This window comes from Macaca nemestrina, chromosome 7 (genome assembly GCF_043159975.1).
Source record: "Macaca nemestrina isolate mMacNem1 chromosome 7, mMacNem.hap1, whole genome shotgun sequence".
NCBI lineage: Eukaryota > Metazoa > Chordata > Mammalia > Primates > Cercopithecidae > Macaca > Macaca nemestrina.
In genome coordinates, this window is record NC_092131.1 from 175,015,764 (window position 1) to 175,027,845 (window position 12,082).

Sequence of the window (12,082 nt, forward strand, 5' to 3'; positions counted from 1 at the left end):
CATCTGTAAGATGTGACACTCATTTGGTCTAAATATAGAAGTTAACATATTAACTTCTAATTTATATACGTCAGGTTGCTATGTTTTTACAATGTTTGTGGTTTATTGGTGATGACTCACAACATGAAGACTATGGCATTATGGCTACATGTTCTAATTCTGATCTATACATGTCCCATCATTCATTAAATTAAATACAATTATGAGTAGTATGATGTCTGTTTTCTAAAATTTGAGTTTTACCTGGCTCCAGTATGATCATTATATGATGGAGTGCAAGCAACATTATAATGCCAATTGTTATCAATATGGCTTCCTTGAATATGTAAACAAGGGTGATCAATTGAAGGACTTATTTCTGCATTAAACTACCTGAGATATTCTCCAAAGTCAAGAGACCTGTATACTTAGTCTTTATTCTGTTTGATGAATAAATGGCCCATAGCCTATCTAATGGATCATTTTTTCCAGTACTAATCGTATCTCTCATTAAGAAATAGCATGCATAAGCCATACATACAGGAAGTAATATTTGTCATCTTGATCTACTGTCTCATCCTCCTCCCCTTAGATAAGGATGATTGAGGAAGACTACTCTTTGGCTTGTTGACACCAGCACAGCTGACACACCCAGATATTTGTTTGGTCTCCTGTGAACTTTCAACCAGGATTTAAGGATGCCATTCTGGTAGGTGTTTTCAGGCAAAGTGAATATATGATTGTGGGGTTCCATGGCTTGTTTCAACAATAAGACCTTATGTTGTCTTGATGACATGAGATGACATGAAAACTAGACTGGCTGGCCTTTATCTTTTCTGGGGTATTCTAGTTTGAGCTTAAGCTAAAGAAATATATTTGGGATATAGTTTCTCTCACCTCTTTCTATTAGCTTCTAGAAGACCACTTATCAATTTTTTCCTCCTGATTTAGTGGAAAACATTTTGGCAGTGCCTCAAAAGTTATACATAAAATTACCATATAACCCAACAATACTAGCCCTAGGTACACACTCAAAAGAATTGAATACAAATGTTCAAATGAACACATGTACATGAATGTTCATAGCAGCACTGTTCACTGGCTGAAGTTCCAGACCTGCCTGGCCAACATGGCGAGACCCTGTCTCTACTAAAAATAGAAAAATTAGCTGGACGTGGAGGCTAATTTTTCTTGTGCCTCAGGAGGCTGAGGCACAAGAATCACTTGAACATAGGAGGCAGTGGCTGCAGTGAGCTGAGATCACACCACTGCACTCCAGCATGGGTGACAAAGTCTGTCTCAAAAAAAAAAAAAAGTAAAGGAAGGTGTGTCACACAAAATAGTGAATACCAATAAAAACATACAAATTATTAAAAAGAACCAAATGAAAATTCTGAAGTTGAAAAGTACAATAACTAAAATTTAAAAGTTTATTAGAGGGCTCAATAGTAGATTTGAACTGGCAGAAGAAACAAGAAGTAAACTTGAAGATAGAACAATAGAGATTATGTTCAAAAGAACAGAGAACATAAAGAATAAAGAAAAACAAAGAGAGTCTCAGAGAATGTGGAACATCATTAAGCATACCAGCATACACATATGAGAGTGCCAGAGAGACAGGGGAGATACAAAGGATCAGAAAAAATATTGAAGGAAACGATGGCTGAAAACTTCCCATATTTGTGGAAAAACAATAACCTACATATCCAGGAAGCTCAATGAATTCCAATGAATAAATGCGAAGACTGACAAATGGAAACATTACAGTAAGATTTCTGAAAGTCGAAAACAAGAAGAAAGTCTTGAAAGCAGTGTGAGAAAAATGATTTGTTCCTTACAAGGGAACCCCAGGAAGATTAACAGCTGACTTCAGCAAAAGCAATGGAGGCCAGAAACAAAGTGATAACATATTAAAAATGCTCAAAGGAAAAAAACCTGTCATCTAAGAATTCTTTCAAAGCTGTCTTTCAAAAATGAAAACAAAATAAAGACTTCCTCAATTAAAAAAAAAAGTTGGAGAGTATACTGCTGTCAAAACCCCCTTAAAAGAGCTCTCTAAATACTTGAAGTTCTTCAAGCTGAAAGCAAGTGACCCTAGGTAGTTTTTCAAATCAACATAAAGAAGCAAAATGCTTGTAAAGGTAATTATATAAATATAAAAGACAGTAGAAATGTAATTGTTCTATTAAGTGATTTTAAAATAAATGCTATAAAATGATATGTATATAATGTATTTTGGAGTCTATTACATATAAAAGTGTAATATATTTGCCAAAGAAGATAGGTGGATGCAAAGCAATACAGGACTAAGGAAATGAGTATGGATGGTAGATTAATATTTATTACAATGTCTTGCTTGGCTTATAGCATCAGTAAATGTAATATTTATAATAATACCACAAAAGATGGCAAAAAGGGAAATAGGGCTATACAGGTGTAACATTTATATGTATGACTGAAATTAATCTAGTGTAAATTAGAAACTTATTTGGGTGAGTTAAGATATATGCAGTAAACTCTAGAGCAACCACTGAAAAAATTCAAAAAATGTAGTGAAAAAAATTATTAAGGAAGTTTAAATGCTAAATTATAAAATAATTACTTCATGAAAAAGAAAGAAGTAAAGAGGAATAGAGGAACAAAAACACATGAGACATAGAGGAGGAGAAGAAGAATGACATCATAAACTCAACTATGTCAATAATAAAATTACATGTGAATAGAGTAAATTAAATTAAAAGGCAGAGATTCCCAGGCTGTATAATATCTCCAGGTTTAATATCCCTTTGCCCCGAATAAAATCCAGCTTTTTTTTCTATGATGTATTTGATCACTGTGCTAGTTTACAAAAGATTTCTAACCTTTCTAAAATCTTTAAAATCAGTGGTTAAGTGTTCTATCTCATTTCATCCTTATCAGAGACTCAGATCCTGAAAAATACCAAGTTGATCTGCCCATTCTTGAGTTAGGCTGAATGGCGTCTTCCCAGATCACTATGGATATTGCTGTTTACTTGACCAGTTACTTTTAGTCAACAAGATTTGAACAATGCTTTTGATTCACACAGCGTGAGACCTAGACTTCCCTCATATTGAAATAGGGGCTTTAGCATCCTGGATTCCTACACCGGCTTTTGGACTGTATGATTCCTGCACCCCAAGAAGGCATGTTATCTGGACATTGTCCTCTCTGTGATGGGAAAGAACAGTTTTTTCAACAAATGTTGCTAGGACAACTGGATATCTAGATACAAAAGATACTGCATTTATGTTACCAGTTTTCTGTGTCAGTCCCTTTTGCTCTGATGTAACAGAATGCTGCAGACTGGGTATTTGTAATGAATGGAAATTTATTGGCTCACATTTCGGGAGGCTGGAAAGATCAAGGGGCTGGCATATGGTGAGGGCCTTCTAGCTGTGTCATCCTATGACAGAAGGGCAAAGAGACGGTATGGATGAGACAAATATCTTCTTTATAGGAACCCTCTCCTGAAATAACAGCATTAATCCATTGATGAGGGCAGAGCTCTCACAGCCTAATCACCTTTTAAATGTTGCCTCATTAAACACCGTTGCATTGAGGGTTACATTTCCAACATAGGCTTTTGAAATGAAATGAAACATTTGACCATTCCCAATGACAGTTTGAAATTTCAGTGGTTTCTCAGTACGTGATTGAACATGGATAAGATAATCAGTAAGGGTGGATGTAAGAACACTATTAACCAACTTGACTCCCCTGGCGTATGTAGACCACGACACCCAGCAATAGCAGAATGCACATTACGTTCAAGTGCTCATGAAGTATTATTTTGTGTATGTGTATTTTCTCCCTTTTTTGATAAAGTTAGCTAGTAGAGTGCCTATGTAGTTAATATTTTTTAAAACCACAGACTTCTCAATTATTAATTACATCTATGGTTTTTAACATATTATCTTCATTAATTTCTGTTTTGATCCTTATTTCTTTCTTATACTTTCATTTTTGCTCTTTTTTAGTGTTTTAAGATGAAAATTGAATTCTTTCATTCACCTTTTTCATTTTTAAAAATAACAAAAACGTTTAGTGCAATGAATTTTCCTCTAGAACTGCCTTTAAATGCATATTACAGATTCTCATTTGTTGTATAATTTAAAATAATATGTAAATACATATCTGCATACAAAGATATGTATAAAAATATGTATTTACATATTATTTAAACATATGTATTTTCTGTTTATATTTTTCCTTTTAATCAGGAGTTAATAGATAGGATATTTTAAAAATTTCTTGGTGAAAGAGCCTTTATGTTATTGCTAATAAAGTCTATTTTTTTGCATTGTGATATTTTTAATATTTCTTGAATTACTAATTTTTCTTTCCAACCTAATATACAATCAGTTTTTTGTGACTATGCCTTGGGCACTTAAGAACAATACATATCTTCCATTATCAGTCAAGTTTAATATATAGCCATAAAATCTACCCTATTTTTATGTTGCTATTTCTGCCCACTTGATCTGTCTTTTTCTGATAATAGTGTATTATCGTTTTCTATTATAGGACCTTCTATGTCTTGTCTCCTTACATCTCATACATCTCATGCAGTTTTTTTATTCATAAAGGTGGTTATTATGTTATTTGGTATATAAGTCTCCATAAGGGTCAAATCTTCATGTGTATTATATCTTTTAGCATAAAAAATGTGTTCTTCTTTGCCTTGGTTAACATTGTGGGACTTGAATACATTGTGTGATATAAGAATCACTACTCCTGATCTCTTTTTGTTTTCATGTGCCTGATATACTTTCACCCATCCCTTTATTTTCAGTCTTTTCGAATCCATTTGTTTTAGATGCATCTCTCATAGAAATCATATTACGTTTTATTTTGTGAGCCTGCTGAAAATATTTTTCTTCTAGTAGGTGTGTGGAGTCCACTCACACGTGTGTGTGTGTGTGTAGCTATGACTGATGTTTATTGTGTTTGTGTTTTCTTTATATTTGCTGTGCTCTTTGGTCACGGTGTAGTCTTTGCTTGCCTATTTATTTATTTATTCATACTTGGGAGAGTTGTTATTTTTGTTGGAGTGTTTACTTTTGTACCTCTCTTCATTCTGCTAGTTCTGTGTTTTCCTAGTTAATCTTTTACTTCTGATTTATGAGTTTGGGGGATGTTCTTTAACACTCCCCTACTGCTCTTGCAACATGAGCTTTATGGTAGATCAGGGATTTAAACACAATGCTGTCTGTGCTGGGCCTTCAGGAGGGTGGGTGGGTATATGTGGCTGAACAGTGCATGCTGGGTACATGGGAGGGTACCCATGAGTGCTTTTGGTTTTCCTCTTTTTCTTTCCTCCTCCTGTGTTTAGTTGTCTTATTTCTACTTCGTCACAATATTAGTGACATTTGTATGCTAGTCTTCTACCCTGGATAGGGAATATACACCTGTCACATGGAAGGAATATCATGTTGTATGCTGCTGTCAAATGGATCCTAACATACATTAATAATCTTTTAAATGATATAATCTTCATAGGTAACTCCTGACATTTTATTTTTATCATATTAAGTAAATATATCAGCATTGACAGCCATCCCACTGCAATATCACTTCACATTTTGCTTAGACCAAAGGGTTCTGAGAAGCTTCTGGAGTTGTCGTGAAAGCCAGTTTCACTAAAGTCAGGTCAGACATCCGCCTGAGCTGTTTTTTGCTATAAGCTGAATGTAGAAGATACATTGTTAGGAGCCTCAGTGTGGTGTGAGGAGTGTTTACTTATTGGTAGTAGACTTGTCTGAATCAAGGATAAGCACAAGTATCTGAGATGCTGAGGTGTGGCTGAATGAATGGCCATCTATTCTATTGCAACAGGATGAATAACACATTCAGAGCAGGCCCAGTTGGTGAACTCAATTATCTCACAATACCACTATCTTGTGTCTTTCATTTTTCACATCACAGTGTATTTTCATAAAATCTTTATTGGTAGACTACAACTTTAGCATTTCCCATTCAAGATACAACTGCTGTGTCGCTTGGATAGCTTGGTAGAGAGGAAATTGGCTATTTTCAGAGTAAAGAATTCAAGGAGGAAAGAAACTTATAAATGAAATGACAAAGGTAATGAGATCAAACAATGCTGATGTTTGTAGCAAGGATTAGAGTGCTGAGATGCCTGTATGATAAGAAATTATAATGGAACCAATCTTGTGCTTTATTTTTTATTAATTAGGAGCATTCTCTGATCTGATTTATTTTCTATGTGATATTTTGCTGCAGGTTAAAAGATCAAACAACTTCAAGGAAACTTCAGGGAAAAGAGGTGAGCAGCCACTTTGGTAGTTTTGAAATTCTTTGTGTGTTCTGCGGACAATGATTTCAGAACGTCAAGGACTGCGAGTTCATTATTTCAGAGGCTGAAAAGAGATTATTCTTTTGGTAGATATATTTCCCCAGGGGTGTCCCTACCTTGCTCAAGGATTCCTCATTATTGTCTCTTCTCTTTAAATCTCTTTTTGAAATGACCTAAACAATGGTGGAGAAACACTGACATATTTCCTTTTTTCACTATTCATGTTGGGTGAAAATAATCTCGTAGTGAAATTCACATGTTCTAACTATTGTTTTTTTGAATCTTTATCTAGCATATTCATAACATAGATGTTTCTATACATATTAGTACCGTAATAATACCATATATTTATTCTGCTACCTCACTTACTCCTTAAACTTTTAGTTGATTAAAGAGTTTTTATAAAGTTCCCCAATAGATTTTTTTTTTTTTTTGAGACATAGTCTCGCTCTGTTGCCCAGGCTAGAGTGCAGTGGCATGATTTTAGCTCGCTGCAACCTCCGCCTCCTGGGTTCAAGCAGTTCTCCTGCCTCAGCCTCCTGAGTAGCTGGGATTACAGGTGGGTGCCACCGCACGCAGCTAATTTTTGTATTTCAGTAGAGACGGGGTTTCACCATCTTGGCCAGGCTGGTCTTGAACTCCTGACCTTGTGACCACCCGCCTTGGCCTCTCAAAGTCCTGGGATTACAGGCATGAGCCACCGTGGCCAGATTTTAATCTAATTTTATTGGAACAATTCAGTCATATGTTTTTTCATGCTATGTATATGAGAGTTCCATCATTCAGATACTAAACAAATGTCTACTGTACATTTACTGTTCTCACTGATGATGCATTAGATAACCATGCACAAAATAAGCCTGGCTGTGGAAATGCTTATTTGTTGGGAGGGCGCTTGTTTGGATCGATGATGAGAATAATTGTCTGAGGATGCTGAGGGACTCATTCCAGATGTCAATCTGAGGTCCAGATGTGCAGCCCTCCAATAGGACAAATAAGACTCTCAGAGCCTGGCTCTATTTGGGGATCCCTCAGTGACAACAGAGTACCCCTGTGAGCATGCCTTTTCTATCTCTCCTGAGAGGGCATTAGCATCTTGTCTTAGGAGTCAGTATGCTCTTTAGTATGCTTAGTCACCCAAGACTTGCTTTAATTGTAGATAGATACTTACATATAGGAAAGATGTTCTTAAGTAACAAATGAAAAACTTTAGAAGATTGAATTAAGGGTCAAGCAACTGTGATATGTCTGCAAATCTCATTAGTGTTATGCTGAAAGAAGGAAATATGGCATGCCTTTATTAAATAATGACAATGGAACCACGTTTCGTGCTTTGTTATTTTTACTGTGGAGTATTTTCTAAGATTATGTTTGCTTTTTTTTCTCTTTCATGTTTTGCTGAGATAGAAGGCCTGGAGTCTGATCCTCCACTTCAGAGAATAGGGGTGAGTACCTAAACCATTATCTTTTGAAATTCATATGTCATGTGCTTTTTGCTAGGTCTTTAGGTTGTTGTGTATATCTTTTCAGAAGCTTATTGAAGGACATTTTGATGATACGTCCTTTTCCTCATTGAGACCCTCACCATGTCACCTACACTATTGAATCTATCATTTCTGTTTTAATTTTAACTCTCTTCTGCTTTTATGGAAAAATGTAGAATTTAAGAGAATTTTTGGCAATTTCATATTGGATCAAAATTTATTGTAGTGAAATCCAGGTGTACCAAAATATTAACAGAGTTTCCTCATCTGTTTAATTATTGGGGTTTCAGAATAGAGACTCCATGGTTCATAAGATCTTTGTGGTCATACTACATTATATTTCTGCTTCTAATTGAATTATTAAGTATTGACTTGAATTACTCTTTTTCTCGTTGTTGCAGCAAGGTAAGTTATATAGGAAATTTTCTTCTCTTGATGGCATGCCTGAGATAATCATAGATATAAGACACCTGGGTGGTTTCTAGTATGCGTGTAATTTTTATTTCTTGATCTGTGTGTTGAGTACTTGCTGTGTTTGCATCATGCAAATACATTGAGCTTTACAATTTTAGTGGATGCACTTTTCTACATGTATATTATTCTTCGATAGAAAGTAAAAAAAACCTCATCAAACTAGTCAAAATATTGGTTAATACATAAAAAAGTCTCAAGTAGATTGTGTATTACATGGTGCTTATTGATCGATGCCCTCATAATAGATCAAGTACGTTCTCTCTTTAGCATAGGCCTTTTTAGCAAATCGTGTCGTGAGTAGTTACTCAAGTATTTTTATTTTAACACATTTCTGTTTTTTCTATGCATATTCTTAAATTCTCTTACACTTTTTTCTCTGTTATAAAAACATGCTGAACAATCTCAAGTCTTAAAGATTGCAGTATTGTCCCTACATATTCATGTATTTTGGTACTCAATTCTTTATACTTTCTTTGACAGATCACTTGAACATGTCTCTTGTTTTGCAGAGAGGGAATTAATGGGATACCTTCATGCTTTTCTATTCTATGTGCTACATAATTGAATATACAAGCAAATATAGTTATTAAGGTTTAGTATGATTATTTCCACAACACATGCAAAGAAGTTTCTCATACATCTTAATAGAGGCCCACATGCATTGTACGGTTGAGAATTTGGGGAAATGTTGATGAAGTTGGGTAAAGTATAAATCCAAAAGTCAGAACGGTGAACTCCTTGCTTAAGGATCTCCTTTGAGATTACTTAGTCAATACACAACTGATAAATTTAAGTGCTTTTCACCTTTTGAGCTCTCGACACACTAAAGCTAAAATGTGTTTCAACTTTTAATCCTGCTTCCCTAATTTTCCCTTTTTTTTAGTTTAAGATCAAAGAGCTCCAGCCATAAATTACTACCAAGAGTAACCACTTCATTTTAAGAAAGCTTAGCAATATAGAAGAATATAAAATTATTTATGACAGATGTATTTTAACCTTTTCCGCATGCTTTCCAGAGGAAATATGTTTAATCATCTGCCCTATATTAGGGAAAAAATTTCTATGCTAATACAAGTATCTATCAATCATTAATCTTTCTATATAAGATATATTGATCATAACCAATTAATTTTATTGTAAATGAGCTTTAGATTTGACATTTTGGTAGTAATATATGTTGTACAATCTCCTGAGGTCCTATAGGTCTTGAGATCTCTATGTCAAAAACTATAGATGTGTCAGTGTTTTTGGTGAATGTGAAGGACGCCACATTTTCCTTAGCCATTTCTTCTGTTCAGAATAATGGTTATGAACATTTTGCTACTGCAAGATATCCATATATTTATAATCAGAATATGCCAGTTTTTATGCACTCATGCCTCTGTTTCTGTAGAGCATTCCTAGAATGAGTAATGCTTGAAAATTAGGTCCATGTGGTTTCTTTAATGAGATATAGTCAAATCATGAAATATTTAGGTTACCATTATTTCAGTAATGTATTAGAATGTCAAGGTAAAGTTATCTACATTGTATATATACACACAACATAGATATAATTTAAACAACATATACATTTATATTTATACAGAAGATATATATTTATACAACATAAAATATATTTTATTATTTAAACATAAAATATATTTTATTTAATGTAGATTCTTTTTTTTTTTAGTTTAAGACTTTGAAGGTTAAAAAAATTTTTATTATTATTATACTTTAAGTTCTAGGGTACATGTGCACAACATGCAGGTTTGTTACATATGTATACATGTGCCATGTTGGTGTGCTGCACCCATCAACTCGTCAGCACCCATCAACTCATCATTTACATCAGGTATAACTCCCAATGCCATCCCTCCCCTCTCCCCTCCCCACAATAGGCCCCGGTGTGTAATGTTCCCCTTCCCGTGTCCAAGTGATCTCATTGTTCAGTTTAAAATTCTTTTCTTTAAGAATGTTGAATATTGGCCCCCACTCTCTTCTGGCTTGTAGAGTTTCTGCTGAGAGATCTGCTGTTAGTCTGATGGGCTTCCCTTTGTGGGTAACCCAACCTTTCTCTCTGGCTGCCCTTAACATTTTTTCCTTCATTTCAACTTTGGTGAATCTGAGAATTATGTGTCTTGGAGTTGCTCTTCTTCAGGAGTATCTTTGTGGCATTCTCTGCATTTCCTGAATTTGAATGTTGGCCTGCCTTGCTAGGTTGGGGGAGTTCTCCTGGATAATATCCTGCAGAGTGTTTTCCAATTTGGTTCCGTTCTCCCCATCACTTTCAGGTACACCAATCAGACGTAGATTTGGTGTTTTCACATAATCCCATATTTCTTGGAGGCTTTGTTCATTTCTTTTTCCTCTTTTTTCTCTGCACTTCTCTTCTCGCTTCATTTCATTCATTTGATCTTCAATCATTGATACTCTTTCTTCCAGTTGATCAAGTCGGTTACTGAAGCTTGTGCATTTGTCACGTAATTCTCGTGTCATGGTTTTCATCTCTATCAGTTCGTTTGTGGCCTTCTCTGCATTGATTATTCTAGTTTTCCATTCTTCTATTCTTTTTTCAAGATTTTTTGTTTCTTTGCGCTGGGTACGTAGTTCCTCCTTTAGCTCTGAGACGTTTGATCAACCAAAGCCTTCTTCTCTCAACTCGTCAAAGTCATTCTCCATCCAGCTTTGATCCATTGCTGGTGATGAGCTGTGTTCCTTTGGAGGGGGAGATGTGCTCTGATTTTTTGAATTTCTAGCTTTTCTGCCCTGCTTTTCCCCCATCTTTGTGGTTTTATCTGCCTTTGGTCTTTGATAATGGTGACGTACTGATGGGGTTCTGGTGTGGGTGTCCTTTCTGTTTGTTAGTTTTCCTTCTAACAGTCAGGACCCTCAGCTGTAGGTCTGTTGGAGTTTGCTTGAGGTCCACTCCAGACCCTGTTTGCCTGGTTATCAGCAGCAGAGGCTGCAGAAGATAGAATATTGCTGAACAGCAAGTGTTGCTGTCTGATTCTTGCTCTGGAAACTTCGTCTCAGAGGTGTGCCCAGCCGTGTGAGGTGTGAGGTATAGGTCTGCACCTAGTGGGGGATGTCTCCCAGTTAGGTTACTCAGGGGTCAGGGACCCACTTGAGCATGCAGTCAGTCTGTTCTCAGATCTGAACCTCTGTGCTGGGAGACCCACTACTCTCTTCAAAGCTGTCAGACAGGGTCATTTACATCTGCAGAGGTTTCTGCTGCTTTTTGTTTAGCTATGCTCTGTCCCCAGAGGTAGAGTCTATAGAGGCAGGCAGGCCTCCTTGAGCTGTGGTGGGCTCCACCCAGTTTGAGCTTCCCAGCAGCTTTGTTTACCTACTTAAGTCTCAGCAATGGTTTGCGCCCCTCCCCCAGCCTCGCTGCCACCTTGCAGTTAGATCTCAGACTGCTGTGCTTGCAATGAGGGAGGCTCTGTGGGTGTGGGACCCTCCGGGCCAGGTGTGGGATATAATCTCCTGGTGTGCCGTTTGCTAAGACCCTTGGTAAAGCTCAGTATTAGGGTGGGAGTTACCTGATTTTCCAGGTGTTGTGTGTCTGTTTCCCTTGGCTAGGAAAAGGGATTCCCTTCCTCCTTGTGCTTCCCAGGTGAGCTGTTGCCTCACCCTGCTTCAGCTCTTGCTGGTTGACCAGCACCAATTGTCCAGCACTCCCCAGTGAGATGAACCCAGTACCTCAGTTGAACATGCAGAAATCACCCGTCTTCTGTGTCGCTCGCACTGGGAGCTGGAGGCTGGAGCTGTTCCTGTTCAGCCATCTTGCTCAGGATCCAGGTTTTTTCATGTAGATTCTTAA

General features: G+C 36.5%; 1 protein-coding gene and 1 non-coding gene across 9 annotated transcripts in view; both read left to right on the top strand.

Moving 5' to 3' along the window:
• Nucleotides 1-12,082, top strand: part of LOC139364070 (uncharacterized) — a 145,163-nt gene that overhangs the window by 5,968 nt on the left and 127,113 nt on the right. For all 8 annotated transcript variants that reach the window (XR_011625309.1, XR_011625310.1, XM_071099406.1 and 5 more), the window contains 3 exons: nt 572-688; nt 6,244-6,286; nt 7,724-7,761. The gene's annotated coding sequence lies outside the window, so the exon portion shown is untranslated. The remainder of the gene's footprint in view (nt 1-571; nt 689-6,243; nt 6,287-7,723; nt 7,762-12,082) is intronic.
• On the top strand, nt 7,218-7,284 carry LOC112423092 (small nucleolar RNA SNORD109A). Its single transcript, XR_003013562.1, has one exon. It is a non-coding gene; the product is annotated as a small nucleolar RNA SNORD109A (small nucleolar RNA).